Source organism: Pagrus pagrus (assembly GCF_965226575.1).
Source record: "Pagrus pagrus genome assembly, chromosome: 21".
Classification (NCBI taxonomy): domain Eukaryota; kingdom Metazoa; phylum Chordata; class Actinopteri; order Spariformes; family Sparidae; genus Pagrus; species Pagrus pagrus.
In genome coordinates this window covers 2,859,354-2,886,055 of record NC_140208.1, presented here as the reverse complement: position 1 = coordinate 2,886,055, position 26,702 = coordinate 2,859,354, and the positions used below count along the sequence as shown (strand labels likewise).

The window sequence follows — 26,702 nt, the reverse complement described above, 5'->3', positions numbered from 1 at the left end:
TTTAAAAGGATGCTCTTTTGCATATTGTCGTGTTCTCAGGCAGAGGGTGGGTGTTACCTGTCCACCTGTCCTGTCCCTACTTATGACCGCTATCAATTATGGACACAAACCCACCCAGTCAAGTTTCCATCATTTCATAAACACATTACATTGACTTACATTCATTTCCATGACCCTAATCACACCCCTACTCCAATCTGACCTTCTCAACCCCAATATCTGACCCAAATATCAACCTGATTCAAGGTTGAAGATTAATTTAAGCCACCCTGGGGCGCCACTGATACCAGCCATCACCATCTTGGTATATTCGGAGCCAGAAGCAACCACATCTGGACGAGAGGGAGGAGTTGTGGGGGGGGTATCCTGACTGGATCTGACCGAGAATCCAAGGACAAGCTGTGGTAGCGACCAGGTAGCCACGCCCTGAAGCATCCCCTGCTTTATCCTCTATTTTACTCTAAATGGGACCTTAATTTACTAAATGAACATCACGCTGCATTTAAGAAGACTTGAAGCTAGTGATTGAGTAGTAGTGTTATTTTTTCATAAGCTTACATACAACCGTAATTCCTTTTTGAAACCAGTGGAGTCGTCCACTACTGGGTATTAGAAAGACACAGTAGGTAAGGCACTTCTGCACTGGCTTCACTTTGGACCCTGAAGCTGTGACCTTATTTTATATCGTCGCTGCTCCAACCCGGCTTCCTTTTGTTTGGGACGACACGCTCGTATAAGCAAAAGTACAACACTTTATTCCCCCACCTCCAAAGCCTAACTGGCATCGTTTTTAATATCTTTTTCTTGTTTTCAGATTGTTGATACTCAGAGGAGTTGTGCAAGACATCCTTGAGATGTGCATCGCCTCTTTTTTAACCTAACCTTAATCTTAACCTCACCTTACAGCCCTCCTCCAGGGTATTTTGGTATTTTTTTATGATCTCGTGTGTTCCTGGCAATGTTGATGATTATTATTTGAACAACAACTTAAAGTTTGTGCTATGAACCTGAAATGAGAGTAATATGACTCCTTTAAACCAATTTTTCACTCTAAAATTCATGCTTTTTGTACCCAAAAGTCTCCACAATACGACTGTGGAAAAATACCACACAACACCCACCCACACATTCACACAGCTGATCTCTGTCACACAGCTGGGGAAAAAGAAAAAAAAGGATCCGCAACTACAAGATCACCCCTTTATTACTTTAATGGTTCGAGCTATTACTCTCACTCTATCCATAGTCATAAAAAAAACCCCCATAAAAGCAGCCGAGATAAATTCTGCCCTTTTTAACAAAGATCCAATAGCTATGCTTGAAGATAGCGGTTTGGCTAATGTCCCTATAATGAATCCACGATGACATAAACAGCCTGTTGATCAGTAAAAAAGCAATGAACTGCTGGAGCCATTTGAATAATTGTGGCGGAAAGCAGATGTGCGGGGCGGCATAGCTTTTGTGTTAAGTGCACCGCCAAAGGGCTTCAATCACTTCACCCCTCCGCTTTAAAAAAAAACCAAAACATTAAAATACTAAATGAATTATCATGCCACACCTGGCTCTCCGCAGCAGAGTGATGACACGTGAGGTAGCTTTTGTGTCGGGGAACAATGAGTCAACCGCTCGATCCATCACAATGCAGCGCTGGAAGCCTGCATCTGTCACGAGCCATGCTGCTTACTCACTTCTGCTAAATGCTAATGAAGTCGAGTCAGGTGCGCTGCACAGTTTGTATTTGACAGCCAGAACCATCTTTTTATGACAAATTAGCACCAGTCTATTGTTGTGTGTTGAGTGCATCAGTTTTTTGGTTTTGTTTGTTCTGCAAAGTGAAAGCTGGATTTGATATTTTTATAGTGGTTAGTTTGAAACAGCTATACATGTAGCCGCCATAGCTGAGGTGCACCTTCTCTTAAAAAAATGTAAATGCTTTATGGGCTGTGGTGGCAATAACTGTAATTTGAGATGCCCTGGAGAATGAAGAAAGTATTATGGAAATTGAAGAAAGGCTCAGTACTCTGCTGACTTTCAGGAACACACATCTAGCGAAGCCATCTCAGCGAGACCTCACCACGATTCCCGCCCTCCATCACAGTGAGTGGAAGAATTTAAACAGGAATTACCTTGATTTCTGTATATTGGCGGAGAATAAGTGAAGTATGCCCTCCCATGATGACGTGGTAGTGGTTTCAACTGTGGTGCTCTGATAGCATGCTAACTGGAGGCAACATCCAAGGCCGAGATATATGAAGCCGATGTGGAAGTGCCAAAAACTGCAGTTTCTCAAACGGCCACTGGACGCTGGTTTCAAAAGGGAGTCGTTTCCCATAGGACCCCATGTTAAATACCCAACATAGGAACAACATGTTTACACCCTCGTGGTTTTGTTTTTTGTAGCTATACATTTCCGTTAATGCCAACCAAGCTTGGTACCCAAAAGTACGTCGGTCAACTTTAGCTAACCTTATATCATAGCTAATGCTAGAAAATCGCTAGATAAATAGCCAGCTATGTTATAACGGTAGGTAGTGGGTTCAAACTGGTGATGGCAACAGAGGAAAGGAGTGAGCTTTCACCAGCTATCCAGAAATTCCCTAATTGTCTCGGAAACATTAATGTCTTCACAACATTTTAAGGCAATCCTTCCAGTGGTGATAAAAATGTTGTGCCAATCCATTTAGCAGATGTTGATATATTTGTTGGATGATTGAGCTCACCTGGGCCCAGAGGCTATAAAAGCTGGACCATGTGTTCACTGCTTCTCTACTCTCATTCATCTGGCATCCACCCTGCATCACTCTCTGCTGGTTTGAATAAATTACTCTTGCTCTGAGTTAATTGTCACATTTTCTGAGCCAGTTTGTGACACACTGGATATGTGAAAACTTTAAAAATGCAATACGTAACTATTTTATTTTAAAACAATCAGAATTTAAAAAAACTAACAGAATGTTAAAGTGAAACTCTCGCCAAAAAGCAACCGAGGCTTTATTTATGATTGGGTATGAGTCAAACCTTCACGTACAAGCACACTCATGACCAAAGAGGCACTTTTAAGATTTACCGTAGTTTCGTTTTGGGGCAAGCTCATTTTGAACGGGAGTACATGGGGCATACCACGACGGCATCAAAATGTCTATTTTTAGACCACTAAGAAGGCTCCACACATCATGAAACTTTACTGGTAGCATCACCAGGGTCTCTACTCATGACACGAGCAGTAAGAACATTGTTTGTGTACACAAAGTGTGTGAAAAAGACGGTTTTGAACTACTTACGCTTAGCTACTGGGACTCCGGCGCGCCGCCGCCATTCCAGGCAAAAAGTGTCGATCTCCGAGTGCGGCCATCATGACGGAGAGTAACGGTGGGACGCAAATACATGAATATTTTGTATTTACACACTCACACATCCCAGCTGCATGAAAACAAAAGCAACACATTTGTCAGCCTGGACATTTTTTTACAGCTGTGCCATCATTTGAACTGTAATTATAAAGATTGCAGCATTGTGACTGTTAATATTTATATTCATAACCCGGCTGTCGCGGAAGTCACAACATTACCAGAGTGCATCTGGATTTGTTTCTGCTTTTCGAGGTCAAAAAGGTAACATGCAAAATAAAGATGTTAAATACGACCTTGATGGACAAAGACACAAAAAGTAGCACCTACGAGCTGCACAGATACACTACAGAGCTCATTAAAGCCCAAACTTATCATTAAAATGTCTGTTTTCTAAAAGCCTCCCACCTTCACTCTCTTTTAAAAAGGAGGTGGCTCTTTCAGAAGACTTAAAGGTCACTGAGACTCCCAAGGAAATTATTCAGAGACACGTGGCACACACACACACACACACAATGAAAAATAGTGTCTTTACCTGGCCTCTCTCCAGCCACATACTACACTGATACGCTGTAGGAAACACACACTTCAGGTATATAAGAACTGGATGTATTTTACCATTTTGAATGATGCAACACACGTGCTGATGGATGTCAGTCGATCGGTCGCTGCACTTAAGCGTCGAACTGTAACGCTCTACCTAGACCTAGCAACAGTTTTGCACGTGAAAGGCTCCTCGATGAAGTTAGCATTAATACGTTACATGCAACGTCCGGTTGCAGTTTCAAAATAAAGGCTCTGCATTTAAACTGGCAACCGTACGGATTATGCAACGTCTGATGACACTTTCAAAAGAAAACGTACTGATAAACGATATGCATTGTGACTGTTGGAGTGTAAATGTTGTTAAACTGTCACAACTTGGTTAGGTTAAGGCCAAATGAACAACTTTGTCAAGATTATGTGCGGTGTGGCCTGATTGGGTCTAAGTACCGAAACGTTGTTGCCAATAAACTTGACTGCAGGTGGACAGTGTGCTTTTTCCTTTCCCAACGTAACTTTGGTTAGTGGTATAACTCATGTCAGGTAACGTTCAGGACATACATGGTGACAGTGATGTGGTTTACGCTGGTTCACTTAAGTTACAAAATGATGTGCACAAAATGAAATTATCAGCCATTTCCTAGTTACTTTTCTTACTTTGTGGTTTAAGTCAGCGACTACAAATATATAACGTACATTAACATTTAAAGGAAGTAAAACATTTTGCTGCTGCTGACATTGATAATCATGATGATGATGACTAATGGAGATCTCTGCGAGGTTTTGTCTATTGTATACTTTCTATAAGGCAGCGAAGCTTATTGTGATCAGTACGACAATGAAAAGACATTGAATGCTCATAAATATTGTATCCACACTGCTGCCATTCAAACATTATCTCCTCGGCATAATTAATAAGTGTGCACACAGTAAAATCCGACTGCTGTGCTCGTATCGCTTATTTTTTTGACAAAACAGGTTCAAGTACGAGGCGGTCGAGTGAGCGGAGGTTCAGGGTTCAGCTTTATTGTCATCACACAATACAGGAATGCACAAATGTAATTGAAATACAGCTGTTGCTCCTTCCGGCTACATTAATACACATATAGAAAAAATAGAAAGTAATAAGAAACGCTAGCAAGGACTCTTATTTAGATGAGTTATACAGTGAAAGGAAATATATTATTCTGAATACACACCTAGAAAACTTGTTGCCTCGTCTCATTAAAGATTCTGTTGTTTTTGTGTGTTTGAATATCACGCTGCATGATTTGAGCATCAGTTATGGAGCACGTGTGATATCCTCCATTAGCCTGGTAAAGGGCTTTTTAATAAAGGTTGCAGGGAAAAATTTTTGCCGTGCATATTAAGAGCGTGTGTGTGTGTGTGTGTGTGTGTGTGTGTGGGGCGCTCAGGATCACTTTGCAAAGCGATATTTCAGCGAGCAGCTTGCATGAAGCCTCTCTTTTGTTGGCAATTATTTGCTTATTAATTTTTAACCTCGTCCCAACAGCTCAATAAATAAACAAATGCATGTAATGAAACAAATTGGTTCCATACCAAAATAATAGGTAATAAATCATTCAAAGCATGTGTATAGATTATACATGCTTCACCCCTGATTTCCATTAAAAAAAAAAATAAATAAAAAAAAGAGCTGGGCTGAATTCTCAACAATTGCTTCGGGCCCCAAAAGGCATCTGCTAATCAATATGTAGGACTGGATCGTTTGAGCCCTGGAGGGAAAACAGAAACTTTGTGGTGCATACAAGTCGAGGTAAACAAATCATTCCTGGTCTAAAATAAAAAAAAGTTGAACATTGATGAAGTCGTGCATCGGTGCTGTTTATAGACTACCTCGCTGGTAGTCTTTAAGGCCGCTGGGTAGAGGCTGAGAACAATGAGAAACACGTTATTTGATGTCCGAGTGGTGAAGGTGTCGCTGAGGAAATTAGTCCTGATCGCGAAGGTCATGGTATGAACCCCCCTCCAAGAAGCGTCCCCTTCAAAGTCGGAGGCCTTCAAATGACTGGACTGAAGCCGGGCTGCAGTGCAGATGGCTGCAGTGTGTGCCTATTATGATAACGCATGGTGAGGTGCACTTTCATCATAGGGATGATATTTGGCTTTTGAAAGCACACATCATTATAAGTATGACAGTTTCCGGGGGGTTCGAGCAGCAGCAGCAGCAGCAGTCGTTTTGCCTGTTCTGCCTCGACACTAATCAGGTTGTAGCGCTGCGGTGATGGGCGTTTGTCATTAGCTGTCATGATCGGATACAAATGGCTCCCGGGCTGTATTCTGTCATGAGCGCGACAGGCCTCAGAGGTGCTCGATGATGGAGGGCCACAGTCAGGTGTCACCGTGTCCCATCTCAACGACCCGAAAGGTTACACATACTCACCACCTCGGCCGAGCGTGACACATTACCGGCTGCAGCGAGGCTCTCAGTTATCGCTGGACGTCCCGTGTCGCTGTAAATGTCGTGTGGTCACGTGGATTTTAACAGGTACGTAAACAAATACGTGCATTTATGTGGGAGTGTGGATCCAACTGTGTTTACGTCAGCAGGCAGGTTCGAGAAAGTTACAGTCACACTGAAGATGTTTGTGTTCATTAAACCTCGATCAGTTTGCTCTGACAGAAGCAGAGAGTGGTGGCTTGACAGCTCTGATAAGAGTCACCTCTTCTATAATCACATCATTAAAACTGTTGGAAAATCAAGTCAAGTCAATTTAATTTATGTAGCCAAAAATGACAAATCCTCAGACCCTTTCTATGGGGAAAAAAAAGAAACAAAAACCTCTGAGCTGGGACAAACAGGAAAAACAGAACAGATGAATAAACAGTTAATTAAGATATTCTTATTGCTAACAGCGTCTTTGTCTAGTGTGTGTGTGTCACAACCCATATATCAATCAAACACCTTTCAAACAAATCAAACGCAAAACACAAATGTTGGATGTTTTAAAAAAATGGATTTAAAGACCAACGCACACCCGAAACAACTAGACAGGTAGTTAGAATAATAACAGATAATGTTTTTACCTGAGTTTCAAGCTCCCTCTGGACTGACTGCAGTGGATCAGCTCACCTGTTGCAGGTTTGGAGACTCATGGCTCCTAATTAATGAGTGAAAGCAGCTGGGGGGCCTTTCGATACACAGGTGCCTGCAGGAGTCTTTTATCATATGAAGTGAACCCCTCGGTACCCAAGCTCCTCTATACACCTTTTCCCAATTTCATTTGGACTTAAGAAGTGGTAAAAGAAGTATATTTCAGTTTCATTATTAAGAGGTATTTATTGCTAATATTCCATGTAGTAGTGACTGTTGGCGTTCCTGTGATAAAATAATGAAATACATGTACTTCACGTAGCCAACCAAATTATTTATCATTTTTAAAGGTTAGCCATTATTTTCTAATTGCTAACAGCTTCTTTGTGTAGCATGTTAGTGTGTCACAACCCAACAGTGTGGTAACCCAGACCGCTGTAATGAATTACACAGAAACAACTTGGATATCCCTCGGGCCTCATCTAAAATGTCTAAAAAACATTTCAAATTCCCAGTTTTGCATGAAAAATGTTCAATCTGGTAGACTAGCATTTATGAAATATACCTGTTTATAACGTCGTGAAAATAAAACCTCAGATTTTAAACTGGAAAGCAATCATTTGCAAGCAAGTTCAGCAACACGCAATCAGCAACAGGCGAACACAACAGACGACTGAACTTAAATACAAACTGAAGTAACGCGATGAAACACAGGTGAGTGGGGAAAAACAAGGGCTGGGCTAACGAAGCTAACGAAGCTGATGCAGGGCAGGTGTGAGGATGAGGCAAACAATAAATACATAGTCTGTTGTACTGTTTATAACTGGGTTAATGTCAAACAGGATTATCACTTTGTGTATTTTATGTTTTATTTGCAGTTGGGGTTGTAACACCTGTAGGTCTGGTACCAAGGTTACCTGTTGGACTAACCTCATGAATCACAAACATTCACTTTCCTCGGCTCGCGGCTGCTGACAGAAATGCCCACAAATACAAATTCGGCAGAGGGAAAGAGTTTCTTTTCCCAAACTCATTTTTGCTTTTCAGTAGGATATTTCTGAATTTGAGTTCTAGTCTCACAAGATAACACTAAAGTGGGTTCAGCATTGCAAATTCCATCGTTTTGGGCCTCAATAACAGAAAAAAAAAGCCCCGAAGAGACTTTTAAGTCCTTATTTGACTCCTTTCTCCATGAATTTTTAGCATTGGCAGAGACACCCGCCCCCCTAATGGTGTCCTTGAGCTTCCAAACGCCCGTCCTTGTGTCTTTGACATATGTCTACACAAGCAAGGCTGTGATGAGTCTCCGTTGCCTCCGGCCAGCCAAGAACACAACATGGTGAGGCTTCGTTTGAAAGGATGAGATGGCAGAGAGAGTCTCAAAGGAAATCTCAGTCTCCTCTGAAATGATGAACAGCAAAATTGCAGGACACAGTCTGCTGAGGAAATACATCAGTGTGTCGACGCGCCGTCTTGAGCATCACTCACGCTCTGTAGAAAGTCAGACGCCCTCCCAGGATTACTGTACCTGGAGGTGGCTGCTTTGTCAAGCCCGAGTTAAACGGCACACACGCGCGGGGGGTTAACAGCCTTCATCTTTTCCACTGGGTTTACAGGGTGACATCCCCACGACAGATGGTGTCGAGCCCACGTCGAGCCGGGCCGTGTGACGCAGGGTATGAGGGAAAAACTAACAAGCGGCGCAGCCTTGAGGGAGGACGGGTAAGACCGCACGACAAAAACAGTTTAGCTAAATGCCAGGATGTGGTCCGCGGCGCTCCATGTGATGATCAAGCTTTATTTCAAGTGGCAACCCCCTGCCCACCGCTCCCTGGATTAATGAGGGCAGAGCAGATGCTACGGGTACAGAGCAGAGGGAGTGAAGCAGGGGACGGCGTTTCTTATCGGCGCCCCACATGGCAACAAGCCTTCATTTCTTCACCTTTGCATCAGGCATGTCTGGCAGTGTCCGTGAGTGTACATGCTTGTACATCTGTGAGTCTGCTGTGTCTCTTTGCATATTGATGTGTGAGGAGGAGAGACGGAGTCAGAGTCAGCCAGCTGGGGTTGAGCGAGTACGACCCTCGGGCATCTTAACGCCTAAACGCGGTACACTTTGAATAAATACATGCAAAACATTCGATATTTTTGTAGCCAAGCATTTTTCACCCAACATAAATGGTTGAAAGCATCGTTCTACATTAGCTGAAGCAGAGTGAAATGTGCATCCATCAGTCGGTGACGTGATTGTAATCGTGAATATATTATTTCGTTTTTTTGTCATTTGCAGCGAGGACAGGTGTGACCCCACGACCTCGTAATTTTTCAATTGCAGAGCGTGAAAAGTGCCTCCAATCATCATGCAAATGTGCCATGTGTTTAACCGAAGTCCATTTTTATAGACAGGATGTGAGAATGATGTATTAATAAATATACATTAGGATTCAATCAAAGGGTAAATCCACTGATTTTTACACATAAAAGTGTGTTTACTGCTGCTTATGTGGAAAAAAGCAGTGTAAAGCCTTTTGTGGCTCCAGAGGAAGCTGCATGTAAGTTGCATTGTGGGTAATGTAGGCGCCACATTCTGCGTTTAGTTGCAAAGTACACAGATTTTCTGTTTTATGTACAATTTTCATCAACAACTTCACTTCTGAGACTATTTTACTGTGAAGAGTTCAAATTTTAGCAGTTTTTACGCCAGTTGATGGCAAATTGAAAGTATAGTAGCGTAAGTAGCGCCACAAGTGCTTGCAAGGGCAGCTAGCTAGCCATCCCCCTGGCGAACGGCCTCATTTGTTGGCCCATTTTACCCCAAAGTCACAGATCGACGACTTCAGCAACATTCGTCCACTGTGTCGCATTTGTCCTGTTAATTTTCCATTATTAAAGGTACGCACTGCTTACCTCCTGGCTCTTCTCACTCTGTCTTTTCTCACTGCTCTTCAGCCTCTCCTCCTTTATAATAATACAAAAGTTCTGCTAACACTGCTCGGTCCTTCTTTGATCCTTTAATAGTCATTTCATCCTAATTCTTCTTTAAATCAAATGCGAACCACAAACAACAAACAGCCTCTACCGGTAACCTTTACCTCGCTTTTACCCAAAAATACATTTCAACTAAACCGCTGTGACATCACTGGAGGCAATTTACCAGATTACATGCAGCTTCCTCTGAAACCACAAAAGGCTTTATACTTATTTATTTATTTTCTAATATGCAGAAGTGCTCCTACAGACCCGTAAACACACTTTGATATGTAAAATTGGTACAATATAAAATAACAACCCATCCTCTGGAGGAACATTGTGTTTTGTTTCTAGATATACCCACATCGTTGACATAAAGTGCTTTCTTCCTCCTCATGATGATGGGAATGCATCTGACTGACATGCTGCTGAAGCGTTTCCTCTTCCTGTCACCGAGTTATAAATCACTCTGAATTATTGCCTCTGAGGGTATCACACCTCTTATTGCCATTTCTTGCCCCGGGGCTACTCCTTGCTTTTATTTTATGTATTTTTTATCACCGGGCATAAATTAGTTCCTACTTAAGCAGGAAGACAGGCTCGGCCCTGCGAAAGCGAAGATGAGTGTCCTCCTCACCACTTGTACAGATTTAGAACTCCTTGTCGAAGCAAGGGCATCTGAACCAGGCGAGCCCGCTTATTAATGATCCCTCGCTGGAAGCAAAACAACCATAACACTGCAGGACAGGAAAATAAGCCTCTCTGGCACATTACGAAGGCAGGAAACAAGTATTTGTACCTGATTCCAATTATAGGGCTGCATATTTTCTTTTTTTTGCCAATGGATAATTTATGACAAAGCTTCATTTACATGTGGCGCATTCGGACGTGGGAAGGTCTATAAATACTTCAGCAGCTCGGCAAATTAAACAGTAAAACAACCGGGCGAATGTCAATACTGGAGGAGAGGGAGCACACGCCGGTCCACGATCAGCTGTTTCTTTGCGAGCACACAGAGACGACTGATGGCGTCCTTCCCTGAGCCTGGACCTGTTTTTTTTCACGTGTGGAGGTGCAGTCAGTCTAGCTGGCTGCTTTGGGAAAAGGTCAGGTCTAAATCGGGAGCGAGGAAACAGATCTTTCAAGGTTTAAGTATCAAATCTCAAAAGTCACTTTAGCAACCTATATGGAGAGAGGGAGAGGGAGAGAGGGAGAGGAGAGTCTGTTGGCGTCCTCGCCATAAAAAAACCGATGACCCCGTCCACCGACACACGAGGAAGAATCATCCTGTTCTTTAAAACTGTTTACCTCTCAGCTGTTTTTTCCTCTCAAGGACAGAAATGAGATCTTTCTCTTTTTCTCTTGTGATTGCTTTCCTGCACAAGTATGAATATTTAGCTCCATATGTCCTTAAACCTCAATTACCCAGCGATGTACAAATGTACAGATTGAATTAACATATTACCAGTGAGTCATCGTTTGCATGAAAACAGTCTTTTTACAGAAACGGAGCTTAACGTATTCTCATGTGGACAAAAGACCTGTGGGGGAAAGAGAAAAAGCAAAGATTGCGAGGGCACTTATTCATTTATCTCCTATTTATGTTCCTCCATTTAATTGAATTTTCTCCTATAGTCCCGGTCCGTGGGTATAAATCATGCCTCTCAATCAGTCAAGATAGCCAAAAAAGACGGCTGCTGCCACAGATGCACGGGGAAGGGCGGGCAGGGGGCAAGAGGAGGCCGAGATTTATGTTTGCAAGGAAAAACATGACCCTGGGTCTCTGCTGCCTGTCAGCAGAGCATCTTTTCCATTACCTTGACGATTCATAAGCACTATATTTCAACCCAGCAGGTCCTTGAACAAATTCAGCAGCGACACAAAAACCCCAAATAATTCCAGCGCTCTCCATCATGGTTTTTTATTCAGTAAATGCAGCGATTTAAAACTACGGAGCAGATTGTGAATGTTTATGTTGAATTTCCAAAGCTTTACTTGGAGAATGGGATGCCCTTGGTTTGGAGTCAGTTAGCGATTGTATGCTAAACAAGTACCGTGCACCAATAAAGGAACATTATCTGCTCTTATGAATGGCGTTTTGAAATTGCTCACCTTGCTCATGCTTATTACAGACATTCAGCCTGGGATCTGACACAAAAAAAGACAGTCAGTTAAATATGAAGTACATCAAGGTGGTTAAACAGGGAATTCATGGCTCAGTCGACAGAATAAAATGTCGGCAGGTAACATTTCTGCAAACCAACGATACGATCGCGTTCGTTCATGTCACATGGGCCTCCAAGAAGACGTTTTCGCAGTGTGTTTTCTTTTGTTTTTGAATTAGGAAGTCAAGTTTTTTCACATTACATGTTTATGACCTGACTTTTATGGAGGAGACTGTGGTGGAGACTTTCGGGGACGAGGCCGCCCAGTGACCAAAAGTTTGACGCCTCGTTTCAAAATCTGAAACTGAACAAGTAGAAAAGTATTCTCAGCCAGAACATGATCTTTTCCAAACCCTAACCGAGTAGTTTTTGTGCCTACGCCTAACCGGAGAGTAAGCACGATGCTGACGCAAAATAAAATTGAACCTGAAGACAAAAAGGTCGCTAATAAAACAAATCCATGGCATGGCCGACCTCCAGCTGCAGAACTGTGATCCGTCGCAGCCAACACCAACAGCACCAGCAAACTGTCTCATCCTGCACTGCCTGCATCTAGTTATGCCAGGTGATTTTTTATTTTCAGGCCCTGTAAGTTTATTATTATTATTAGTTATTATTAAATGACAAGAGACAAACTTTGACCCGACATTAGATGATGGTGGATCCAGACATTGTGTTGCCTGAATGAATCCATACAGACAAGACGGCAGCAAATACAATATCGACGGTTGCTTGTAATCTTGTGAATGCTTTTCATTCCTCTGCTGCATTGTTGGGAAAATATGCTGCTGTCGAGAGCGAGAACATGATCTGAAGAGAGAGAGAGGCTCGACGTGGACAATGTGTTGACTGCTGCACCTGAATGCAACACCTGTAGTTTAACTGTTTCCATTTTTGAGGACTGGAAACTGAAGAGTTTGACTGAGGGCTTGTTAGCGACAAAGAAACCCAGATGCCCGCAAATTCAATATAATCTCTCCACCCTCAACACCAGCCCTCATGCACACCCCCCTCTCCACACACACATCGTTGTGTGTGTGTGTGCGTGTGTGTGTGTGTGTGTGTGTGTGTGTGTGTGTGTGTGTGTGTGTGCCCGGCATCCAATCCGGCCTCAGTGTTCTTCAATAAAGTCCCCTCTGACAAACATGATGGAGAGCCACTCTGCTTCGGAGCGGGATACTCAGAAAACGACTTGATGATAAAATATTGCCATCCTGGCAGTTGACTTGCCAATCCAAATTAAAAAAAGTTGGAGTGGCCAGGTTTATGCTGCACCCTTCACCACGGCTATATTTCACGCTTTTACACCTGCTACACACACACACACACACACACACACATAGTTGGCGTCCCCTTTCCAGTAAGGGGATGCAGAGTCCAATAACCTGATAAGTAGACCTGGTGTAAGAGCTTTCATCACTGGATGTTGATACTTCATCACACCCTTAAAGCTGGAGGAGTCCACACAGTGTGCAGACTGTATCATCAACCTATAAATATGAGATGAAGACGAGAGACATTGATCCAGACCGGAGGGTGCTCACTGTAGGAATCCTCCTGAATCTCAATATAATATTTCGCAATGCACTTTTCTTATTTTTACATTATATACTATGTATTTTGTTCCTACTGTATATGTTTTACTTTCTTTAGCTTCGTCTCTGCAGATGAGAGGAGTGAGAGGGAACGGGTTGTACTGTACATTTTGTGCACTGCTACACGAACGGTCAAATGTATTTTCCTCGCTTCGAAATCATAATTACAGTGTACGGAGTTATTTTCCCTTTTTTCTTTTTCAATTGTACATTGATGGAAGCTGGGTTTGGACCTTGATGTGAGCTCTGTCTGAGTTGCCAGTTTACATTGAAAAGATTGTATGGACGTTCAGCCTGCCTGTAGCATCAACTGAAAAAAAGCAACAACAAGAATGTTTAATATCAAAACTAGAGATGTCAGTTTCTGCTCATTTTGCCCACATAACCAGTACCTAACAGGTTAATATTGAGAAAAAGGGGAATAAGGGGTCCGGCTTTCCAGCTCTTCAGCCTGGTTTCAGAGAGGCTCTGAGTGAGGAGCACACTGGACCTCCTCTCCAAGTCGGCGCTGATGAAGTCACAGGTAGTTACCCTCATTATTCTTCTTATCGAAGTGCTTTAACGTCCGTTCAGTCGCTGTAGCTTTTGATGGCGTAACATACTTGGGCTCAAGGTACCGAACTCACATCCCCTCCAAGAGAGAGAGTCGTGCTCCGTTCCATCATATTACTCACTTAAATCATTTTACTGAATCATTCCCAGTGCGTCAAATACAGCCTGCTCCGCTGGCAATAAGCATCTAAGTTTGGTGCTGTAGTTACCCCGTAGCATCACTTGTTTATTGCTAAAGAGCGAGAGGAGTCAGAGTCAGAGTTGGGTTGGTTTTGCGTCCTGTTGATTTTTGTTTTCGATTTATGTCATGCGAGGAAGTATTAAGACCGAATGTAGTTATTTCAACCCAAAGTGTGACCCTTTCCTAATCAAACCACGACAGTATGACAACGTTAATAACATTTCAAATCTAACCGGATGTTGACTATAACGTATTAGTCCTCACATGTCCGTGCAAAACTGACGCTCGAGGGGGAGGTAGAGCGTCATAGTTTGAAACTGAAGGCCACCGACCAAGCTGCCGAATGTGACGAGTTGAGAACGTGTTGATAAATTTGATTGTTTTGTCGTCGCTGCCGCAGCTTCGTCTGTAATCCTCCATCAGGGGAAGAAAAGGATCAGAGAGAAGAGAAACAGTTTCTATCAAAGTAATTGCAGCCTGCAGAGTGCCCTCTTTATGTGGACGGACATGGTGAGCGGTAGGGATTTTCATTATGTTATTGCAGAGGTACAATAAAGAGCGAGGATTTGACACAGCAGAAGAAGAGATAAAGAAAGTGGTCGTCCAGCAGGGGCTGAGGTCATCGAGAACTGCATCCACGTGAATTATGAGACGGACTACTGAACCGTCTCCCTCTGTCCAGCACATTTAAAGCACCATTGATGAGGTATAATGGTGTTTTATTGTGTGAATTGGACCTGTAAGGCCATGCAGGGGCAAGAGGAGGAGAGCTATGACTTCTCACTGATGTTTTATATCCAATTATCTTCATGCTGAGCGGAGGGAGGAATGGCAAACACGGGCTAAATGGTCCGTTTCATATGTGGTCAAACTCGCTTCTCTAACCTCAGGCTGCAGATATCAGCTGAGCATGTGCTTCCTGGGCGGGCCGTCGCTTTTCTTGTATTAGCTGAAGCACAAGGAAGGAAGGACGACTGAGTGGCTTTGTTTCCAAACCAATGTCAGAAAAACAGGTTGGATATTAGTGAGCATCTGCACCAGTGCTCAAAAATAATTGCACTATTGTTAGATTATATAAAGCCACATTTTATGATTCATCGTTGCATAAACCCCTTTAACATCCCCGCTACAAGAAATACATCGGCAAAAAAAATATATATTTTAGATAAAATTGTGTTCCTGACTCATTTCCTTGACATTTAGAAATTTTCCGTTCTTTTTATTTTATTTTTATATTCTTTTTCAGATGAATCATTCAGGATGGATATGAAGGTCGGCCAGTCCGAGTCAACTAAGAAGGATTTGGCATCAATGGATTTTCTTTCCATTTGTACAACTAAGGTTGAAGTTTTTTAGTACAAACAGACTTTAACAATATGTTATTTTTAAAAGTCGAAGTCTAATGTGCCTGATACTATGAACTAATTGGAAAAAAAAGCAATATTCATGTAGTATGATAGAAACCTGAAGATAAAAAGTGTTAAAATTGACAAATATAAAAAACCTGAATCAAAACAAATAATAAGATTTAATGGCGCCGACTGTTTCCTGCTATTTAAAGGACACATTAGATGTGCCTGCACAGGCGGGTTCACAGCGTTCATTCACTCTGATTTTATGATTTGAGGAGCTGATTTCAGTTATTTTGCTTTAAATCAGCAAAACTAAAAGCTGTACTTATGAACTCTCCAAAGGAAACGAGTCAGGAGTTTTAATTAATCAATTTATCAGCTGTTCCTCGTACGCATGTTAATGTAGAGACACACGTATCGTTTCCACTGGAGGATCGCTGCAGGTGATGTCATTAATATTTTCCTCATTAAGGACGTATTTCTCCCCTCTCATCTCACCATTATTTTTTCAGGATGATACTCTTTATGACCCGGCCTGTCTGATCCACGGACTGAGAATCGCTCCCACGCAGAGGGATGCAGCAGCTCCTCCTCCTCCTCAGTTTAATAGTAGATTATTTTTTAATATGCAGTAAAACAGAGTTGTTGATGGGACAGATGATTGTGTAATGGCGGAGCAGAGGGTCCAGCAGCCGAGGATCACATCCTTTTCCCTCAACGAAGACGAATGCCACTGGTTAATATGTGCCAGGCCCTGGTCCACCTGGATCTCAAAGGGAACGGGAGACGACACTTTATGTTCTGCCCGAAACACACACACGACTAATCCACAGTCTGAATACCACCTCTTTACATTTTGCGCCCAGATAATCCGCCGTTTAACTCGCAAAATTCCTCTCTTCCCTAGACACAGATCCATTTTATTGTCCAGTTTCCATTCAACTATAATATTTTGTTGAGAAGAACAGCTTCTCTCATCAACTTCTGTTTGTTTCTCAGCTTTTATGCAACGATGTCTTTTTGCCAATCAGCAGGAATAATCTGCATTATAAACTCTGTTTGATGAGGGCAGTAAGGGCGACTGCCACAGATGAGTTTCGCTGAGTTTATATCACAGCAACATGCTCATGAAAACAGGTTAACCGTGCAGATACAACGTTTCCTCGATGTAAATAATATCTGGCTGAGACATTATTACGGCAGATCTAACTACCATCAACAGAGCTTATCATTCTTTCTGATCCAGCTTTACGTCAACATTATCTAACGTGTCACCTTTTAGGTTACCTGTCATAACCCTAAAATGTCCTGGTTGTATTTCACATTTGTGTTGCAGCAGAATTAATAGAGTCGGCATGATGGCATAATAGCTGGATTTATGAGCACCTCGTCCCCTCAGGGATGATCCAAGGTCACATCTGCATGTTTGGCTGCCAATGCTCCCGAGCCTGCAACACAGTCTATACACTATACATGTGCAGATGAATGTGGCTGCTGTTTCACACATGTTTTCTTTACAAAGTGCAAGTATATACTGGATATGACTGCAGATGTGTTATGTACACAGAAAAATATGAGATAGCGAGCAAACAACAGCAAGATGGAGTGACACCGTGAGAAAAGGAAGCATATTGTCAGATGGAGAATAGAGCTCATGAACATTCCCTCTGTTTAATTCCTCGAAATTTTCAATTTATTAAAAACGAGAAGCAGAAAGTGGAATGAAATAAGAACAAATTTCCGCACAGAAAAGCCAATAACACGAGAAAATAACCATTTTAAATTAAGCCGAGGTTCTGAAGTAGCGCCGGAGTTATGGCGGCTCTCTGCTGAATCGTTTCTAGCATGACAATCAACCGACAATAAACACTTGAGACCGTGCTCAGCTATAGCAAATCACACTTAATTAGTTTGTGCCGGATGTGTACAGACACTGAAAAATGTGAAAAATTCAGGTGTTGTGAGCTTTATCTTCTTCTCTCACGGCAAAAGCTATATTTAAAGAAGCGGGGTATCAGTATCAAACCATGCAGAAGTACCAATATCGGTTGTGGAATTAAGTGTCAAACATTTCGTGCTCTTGAAGGCATCATCACATTGAACATGGTGAAAGGATATTACTGAACAGAAATAGACTTACCTCTTAGAGAGAAAAACAAAGATGTCACCTGGGTTCACAGCCACTTAGTGTAGCACCGAGATAAAAATGACACAAAGCCTGCGAGTCTGCCATCACACCCACACGGCACACTTATTGCATAGAAATAATATATATATTAAGATAAATATACGTATACATTTTATATATTCTCACCGCCACCACCCAAGAATCCATGAGAGTATAAGCTCCCCTATAACAAAGGTATTGCAGCTCCCTGCTGTGATGTGTGGGGGTTGGCTGACTGAATTTAACTTTATGAGCTCTTTATGAAGCCCGTTGCAAAGTGACAGTACAAGTTTCAAGCAAACGCGCTTGTTATTTTCATGCCCAGCACCCACGTCGTGTAAATAGCAAATGTACTTGCGTCCGCCTAAAATGATGTGTGATCAGGTGCATTGATGGCGCCCTGCTATCTCTATTAGAGAAGCTGCTTTCTGTCATCTTTTCTATGTGTGCAGTGACAAATATCGTGGTGCATTCAAGCAGCGACACTAAAAGCTGTAGTTACAGTACAAATTCGACAGGACAAGGAGGAAACTCTCCGGAGGAAACAGAATTAAACTTTTATCTTCTGAAATAAATATTTTCAGACAGCTGAGAATTCATCAGGAGGACGGCTGCTTTAGTCCAAACACTTTAATGGTACCTGGGATGTTATAGAGCAACAGGGTCCGTAGGTGGGGGAGGAGGTTCGGGTGGATGGATGAGTCGACCAAAAGGGCAAAATTGAACACTGAAAAATGCCGTTTGTTTCCTGTTTCACATTGAAAGCTGTTTCCTGATCATCATTATAGTTACAGTAATACCCACCTGGTTATGAAGGTTCATTAACCTTAAATGAAAGCCTTCTCTAAACCCTGGTGAACTCTCTTCAGTGCCTAAACCTAATTTAACATGAATCCAACAGGACAACAACAGTGGGTGATTCAACAGCCGAGGAACAAGATGTAGACGTCTTCAAAAACATAATACAAAAAGATTTAATTAGCGGTGCAAATGATCTGTCGTTCAGTCATTTATGACCTTTAAAAAGATCTCTGGTGCATAATCAGCAGAGTCCTTTCTTCCCATTTTTTTTATTCACTCATTTTCTGTCACTGAAAGCATCGCCTGAGCTGTGCATGAGGACGCTGTTCACTGTAAACGATCCTTTAACAACACTTCAAGTTCAGGTGTCTCTGGACTGATCTGCTCAACAGAATTTCAGGGTGAAAATGGGTCAAAATAATAATAATAAAAAAGCACTGATCCTATATGAGCATTTTATATAGTACCAGTTAAATAATAGTTGTACCGTTCTGATCTCGCTCAACGTAGCGGCACAGTAGTGGCCCACATTCATTCCTGACACTCCGACAGACGAGCGCAGATGAAAAACTTGTCACACTTTTGTAAAGTTGAGATTTTTTTTTTTTTTGGACAACCGCAAACCAGATTTGAGGCAGAGTTCTCTTGTCATCTTGTGCAGCGTTCATTGTTCAATGGATCAAGGTGACAGGCGCACCATCAACCAGAATAATGCACTGTCAAGGGTAGCACATATTCTGCCTTCATCCACTTCTTTAACATCACAGCTCAACACTTTCTTGCGGGGCTGGCTGTAGATACACTTCAACAGCCCCTGAAAAATAGTTGGTTTTGAGATGAGAAGTGTTTGAACAATTTGCAAAACAGTTACGTGCGACTGTGTACAATAACAGCTGACAGAGTGCATCCTGGGATTGTCGGGGCTGCACGGACGAGCTCTGGAGAGATGGACTACTTGTCATGTTTCTGCCAGATATTGAAATATATCGGCTGCTTGAGTAATAAAGCAACTATAGAGACAAAGAACAAAAAAACGGAGGAAGTGAAAATGCAAATGCCATATCATGTCCTGCTGGCACACACAGCGCTGATTAAACCAAGCGGTATGGATGCACTCACTAGTTTTGCTGCGTCTTCTTTTTTGCCATTTAAAAATTCGTATCATTTTTTACAGCCTGGTGGCGGTCAAATAATAATTCTGATTTCCAATTTTCTTTTGGCTGATGAGCAAAATATCCCTCATATAGGTGTTAATGAAACTCGTCACCTCGGGAATACGTTTCCTAGAAGCAGTTAAGAGCTGAAATGTGCATGTTGTTACTGTGTACATGACTAACATCGTGATAAAGTAATTAAAATCTGAAATGGATTTTGAGATTTGCTTCACTAAAAAAAAAAAAAAACTTTCAATATGCAGCTAAAACTAATGAAGGTGTAAATCCCAGTGCTTTTGCTGCTTTGTTTAATTAGTGCATCTCCGTGTGAATCGATTCACTGTGTTAAAATAATACGACAACGTTTGGTTGCTAAGCTCGACAACATGGCGTCCTTCCCCCCTCTCCCTTTTGTTCCCCATCATCAGAAACTAGAAATTAGTGTATTGTTTGAGGGCACTTCAGCAAAATGGATCCTTGTTTTCAACAGCTGCTTCAACTGAGCCGGGGTCCACGTGGATCACCGTCTCCTCAAGCACCAGATAACATACAGTAGATGTCACGTAGGGAGCTGCTGTCTGTTTTCAGCATCTGTCAGCTCGTTATTTTGGTCGTATTGGTTTACGCTCACCACTTTAATCAACCGTTTCCAGCAACAGCCGGGAAACCGCTGTCCGTGTCCCACGTGAAACCAAAAGTCAGTGTTGACTCTAACCTACGTAACATAACATACTGGCACTCACACTACTACGTAACAATGTTTAATTGCAAATGAATCGCACGTTTTTTAATCTGTTCTGAACGAGGATCGCCGCCGCTCATTGTATTAGCATCGAAAAGCTTCTCTGCTTCTCTGTCGACTCTTATTGCACATCACATTGCACAAGTTTTAAACCACGGTGCATGGTAAAAACCTGTGCAGGCATGAAAACCTAAATATAAGTAATACAAGTCTCTTTCTGTATAAATACAATGACACATGAGAAGTTAAACATTGTAGAGTTTGCCCTGTGTATTAGTTTACTTGCAGGACTGATAAAATACCCTTTCACTGAACTGCAGTTGTTGATATGGTCAGTTTTATTGTGCCGAGTTGGCGACAGTGTAGGTGTTGGTGACGATATACATCACTGAGCGTTTAACACAAAACTAGATGCTGTTTTAACTTTATTCATGACAAACCGCGACTTTCTTGACTTGATAAATTATCTTCTTTAATTCAGAAATGTATTCGTCTCTCCCCTTTGACTGCTGGACTCTCTATACTCTCATTGCAGTCAAGTGGTGCCTTCACAGTGTAGCCCTATGGAAAATTAGGCCTAGAATATAAAAGTTCATAGATTCATAAATAGAATAAATAGGATTTAAAAGGTTAAAAAATATTCAGAGGTTGCATATTGCATATGGTGTAGAAGAAATAGGATTTCATGGTTAAGTTCAAGTATTGGGCTATTTACTTGAGGTAAAATGTATTTTGTTTTCTTAACTATCAAGTTCATGATGATGGAAATGTGTTAAGAATATTTTATTTTGAAAACTAGGAGAAAAGTATAGTTTTGCTTTACGTTTATTTTCTGAGCCAATCCGATGGAAGTGAAGGGTCGAGAGAGGGAGAAGAGAAACGACAGTGAGACGACAGGTTGTGATATGCTCCATAGCACTGCTATAGTTTGACGTGGACAACCCGTCCGGTTAGACATTACTACTGTAAATGTTTGTAGACAGACGACCAGTGTCTCTTACGAGAACATTGTACAGCGGTGTAGTTGTGTTTTGTTAAGCTTATTAGCCACAGACTTTGTACAAGTGTAGCCTGCTCGGACACATTGGATATACATCGTCCGGACTGCTAAGTTAACTACACCGAGACCAAAGGACTGAGGTATCCAGTGGACAGCGGAGAACTCCGGTCGCCAGACATCTCGGGTGAGCTGTACTGAGGACGTCTCTTCTTTTCACGGATCGGCGCGCTCTCGGTGAGGGCGGCGGCCATTGTTTCTCTCAGCATTGGAGCGCAGTGGACATCTTGTTCTTTGTTTCTACGATCCCAAGCTTCCATCAGGCCTGCAACGTTTGATCTGGTAACTCATTGGGTACCCATAGTATTATTGAAGTTAAAGAACTGCCGGCTATAGATTGTAAGATTGAAGGTTTTTGTTTAATGGTCTTTGAAACTGAATATTTTTGTTTTGGTTTTCACATGAAGGACTTTTGAGGTATTGAAGTAAAAATAACTACCAGAGAACTGAAAAAACTACTTTTTTGTGTGTGCAGATGTGTATATTTTGGTACTAAGTAAATTGTTAAATATATATCATTGGCAGTTGAATGGTTTATTTGAAGTTAAGGCTTAAGGCATATCTTTAGTTCTGGACAAGAGAGAAAACGTTTATTTTAGTACTTTGTGTGACTAAAATACAGTGAGTTTAAAGCTGTCATTTAAAGGTGAGTAATTGTCATTAAGTCAGAATAGTCTTGCTATATAGTAACTATAACAAGGTCAAAAGACAAAGTAAACAGCTACCCCTATTAATTGCCAGAACAGCAAAGGGGCGCTACAACAGTAAAGCTGCTGACTAGTTTCTAATTTGCTAGAAAGTTGATAAAAACACATTTCTTCAAAGGTTTCGTTGTGTTTTTTCTATAATGTTCATTTTATTAATAACATGTTTGAAACAGTGTAGTTCCTGAACCATTTACAAGCATAAAGACCAAATCCAATGTCATGTAGCCTCTGCAGGAGTAGGCAGTGGTCGACAGTATCAAACCCCTTAGAAAGGGCAATGAAGAGCGGCAGAAAGTGTTTGATACGATGTCATTTAAAACCAAAGTGACAGCCCGCTCTAAAGACAGACTGAAAAGGGTTCAGGATGGAAGCTCTGGATGGAAATGCCTTCAACTGATCATTCACTAGAGATTCGAGTATCTCTGATGGACAGGGGAGTTTGGATATTTGGCCCCATTGTTGATTTTCAAATACCAGGGGCTCTCTGGAGAACTTCAGCCATGTTTGAATGATGCCGACTGTTGGATCAAGGCCACAGAATGTTGGATCAAAGCCACAGAAAGTTGGATCAAAGCTAAAAGATGTTGGATCAAAGCTAAAGAATGTTGGATCAAAGCTGCATCAAGTCGTGATGGAGGACTTTAGAACTCAGAACACCGAGTAACCTATATAAGCTGCACACAAGTGTTGCTGATCTCTGTGGAGTAGGAGCAACTAGAGAGACGATCATCTACGGATACGAGTCTACAACAGATACCAACAGATACCAACAGTCTACAACAGGTACCAACAGTCTACAGGACACAGTTACAGTCTTACAGTTGATTTTCTTTTGATTAGACCAAAAAGTTGGCCTAAAAATGTCAGGCTTGAGCTGGGAAAACGAAGGTCAAAAGCCGAAGGGCGTTTTCTCCACTTTAATGGCCAATGGGAACTGGCTGTACCTTAAAGGAGAGTATAAAAAGGCTATAGAGAGCTACACAACGGCACTGACTTTAAAGCCCGATGACAAGACCTGCTTCGTTGGCCGATCCAAGTGTTACTTGAAGATGGGTCAATCTGACAGTGCTCTAAAAGATGCGGAGGCTTCACTCAAAGAGGACAAGACCTTTTTTGAGGGTTTGTACCAGAAAGCAGAGGCATTGTACTTCATGGGAGAATTTGAATTTGCGATGGTGTTCTACCAAAGAGGACAAAAGCTACGTCCACAAATACAGGATTTCGGATTGGGTAATCAGAAAGCACTGGAGGCCATAGAAAACTCTGTTGGCTGCCCTTCCTCCGTGAAGCTGGAGATTAAGGGAGACCTGTCATTTCTCGAAAAAGATGAGGAGAGAGTACAGCCAATTACTGCTATTCAGAATCTGACGACAGAGAAAAAACAGCAGACCAAGAAGACCCCTAAGAATGAGAAGACTACCAAACAACTGCTGGGAAATCTTCACAGTGACAAGAAATGTCTAGAAAACCTGCTGAAAGATGAAACCCTGGTTAACGGTAAGACGAAGAGTGGTGAAAAACTGCAGGATGTCATCCAGAGCTCCCTCACGTCCCTTGACAGCTGCACTGAGTTCTGGAGACAGGTGTCCGGGCTAAAGGGAGCGTAAGAGCATGCATCAGAAATGTAGCAAGCCACGTCACATTGCACCCACTGAACCAGCTCAATTCCTGCTGAAGAGCCTGGATGACATTGCCACAGAGTTGTCATCAGGAAATGCATCTCTCCATCTCTTTCACCTCTTCTCCATCTCTCTCCACCCTTCTTTCGACCACTTTCCTTCCATACCTCCATCCTCCCTCCACCTGTGCTCTGTGGACAGTAACAGCTTGTCCACTCTCGACTTGACTTGACTTGACTTGACTTGAGACTCAGACCAAACGACTTTAGTCGAACCGAGTCAACTAAGTGTCTGATAAATTGTGTCGTAGGTCATCTCCTCGTTTCCTTCCAGGTCGTTCCAGTTTGACGAAGATCAAGACCAAGATGTCCCTTCTCCTCAAGTCATCGAGTCTCAAGTCAAGTCCAGTCAAGTCAAGTCACAGGCGGTAGGACAAAGGACACGCCGCCGACTTCAAACTGGAGCGACAATCATTGGACAGAGGAGGTGGCCGACGACACCACCGACCACAGGATCTGTGGTCAACAGGCAGCAAGGTGGAGTTTTCTCAGTGTCTGTGTGGGTTTACTCCTGGTGCTCAGGTTTCTCCCACGATTGAATTAAAATTTCAATAAACATCATAAAAAAAAAACTATAATTGTGCTAGAAGTGAATTTTTAAAAAAAATAAAACAAGTGTTAATTAACTCTATTCCATCAGTATTCTCCTGTTTCCAACTGACAATCACATTCGTTCTTTTAAAACTGTAACTTCAACGTACTGTAGATGTTAACTGATAGCTCTGACCAGAGTCTGGGTTCTGAGGAGCAGTTTAAAAACTGGATCTAAGAATAACAACCTTACCAGAGGTATGGTGTGAATAACAAGGGCTGTCAATCAGTTAAAATATTAGTTTATATTGGGTTATTAAGAAAAGAAAGACCCTTTTCTTCATCCATTTCTGCTCAAGGACATTTGTTTCTGCTCACCATCCACAGTGTTACTGCTGCATCGCCTCCTGATTTCCCAAACTACGAAGCGGGCCAAGGGTCATAACATGCATGCGTTTATCACGTGTCAAAAACAATTAACGGCATTAAGAGAAATTTGCATTAACTCATTATTAACGCGTTCACTTTGACAGCCCCAATTTTAACCCAAATCATGATCTTTTCATAAACCTCATGTCACAAGGCCAGCGCCATGACAGTTTGTGTTGCATGTTTGTCTGTTTTGTTTTGTCACTCTACCTGTTTGTATATGTCTCCTTCCCCCTCCCTCTCGCAACTCTGTCACCTCTCCTGGACCTGCCTGCCTCCCACTCCACACCTGCCCTGCTGCTGCAATCAAGCCACCTGGTTCCCATCAGCTCATCACCCAGTCTGCACTTCAGTCCTGCCTCAACCGTCTCTGCCGGATCGTCACTCAGTACGAACAGTTTGTCGTGGTCGCGTTTTAGCCGAGCCAAGCCTCAGAATTTCTGCTTGCAAGTTTTGTTCTTATTCTAACTGCTGCTTTTCCCTGCTGCAGTTTCTGCCCCGCCTGCCTGCCCACCAGCCCGTCCTCTAGACCTCCAGTCTGCCTGCCACCCCAGCCATCACCTCCAGCCCCCCTGCCGCTGTCTTCCCCCCTGGACCCACTCTCCAGCCCATCGCTCCCCCTTTCCCTCACCTCCCAACCTCTAATAAACATCTTAATTCTGCCAGTTGGTGTCTGTATCTTGGATCCTAGCAAAGGCGTGACACCGCAAGTAGTTTTGGTGCCTAAACAGACACCATTTCATATTGTTAACCATGTAATGGTGAAGGTCCGGTTCGCCTGGTTCTGGTAGCCGACTACCTGATGAAGAAAATGGAATGTTTTTTTCTTGGTAGAGACCAAAACGGAGCTAAAAAGACAGTGAATATTGGACATTCATTGCGAATATGTAGTAAAAACCATATAAAATACGTCAATGTCGCACTTGCTGCACTGTACCTTTTAGTTAGGAACATTTATTAATGCAGGGGACTTTTTACGGACATTACTTATGGTAGCCTAGCCTGTGCAGCTAGCTAGCTACAAAGTTTTTATGCATGTTTGTTTGTTTTAGGTGTCGGATAAGACATTTTATTTAAGCTTTAACTTTGGCTTTTAAAAGCAAACTCCTGTGGGGATTACAACTATTTACAAGAAGCGGCAATATATGTTTTAATGGCTCAACAACCTTGAGAGGGAAACAAATTGATACAAATGGACTGAAATAAGTGTCCAATGGAATTTAAGTTACACTCCAGATGAAAGGCTTCTCACCTTGTAGGGTTTTGACATTGATGCATTTTCTCCACAGGCACTGAAAGTATGCACTTTATCTACAACGGCTACGACTCCTCAAATTGTATGGAAGAAAAAATATCGATCAGCCCTACAATAACAAATAAATAAATAATAAAGTGCAACACTTTGTCCTTGGATGGAGGAAACATCATTCTTTAATGTCTGACACATTGCCCATTGCATGTTTTTCCTCTCTCTATTCACCAGTCCAGATGTATTGTTGAGACAACATGTATACATAAATTACCATGCATTTCACATTTGCCACATTTACTGATGATGAATGGCTCACCAAGCAGTTCCCTTTCTTAATGGAAAGCAATTCTTTGAATATGTTCATATTATTTGTGCTTTAATTGCGTCCCTGAATTGCTTTTCTCGATTCATCATTGTTCATCAT

The 26,702-nt window shown here is 42.2% G+C and overlaps 1 protein-coding gene, 1 long non-coding RNA gene and 1 pseudogene across 3 annotated transcripts in view; all 3 read left to right on the top strand.

Annotated features, from left to right (window-relative positions):
• Positions 1–26,702, top strand: part of rpl38 (ribosomal protein L38) — a 362,866-nt gene that overhangs the window by 173,617 nt on the left and 162,547 nt on the right. The gene's annotated exons all lie outside the window — the stretch shown is intronic.
• On the top strand, positions 18,103–24,697 carry LOC311250816. The gene is made up of 2 exons (XR_014621330.1): positions 18,103–23,171; positions 24,341–24,697. It is a non-coding gene; the product is annotated as an uncharacterized lncRNA (long non-coding RNA).
• Positions 23,163–24,638, top strand: LOC311250815 (outer dynein arm-docking complex subunit 4-like; annotated as a pseudogene). The gene has a single exon. The product of its transcript is annotated as an outer dynein arm-docking complex subunit 4-like (transcript).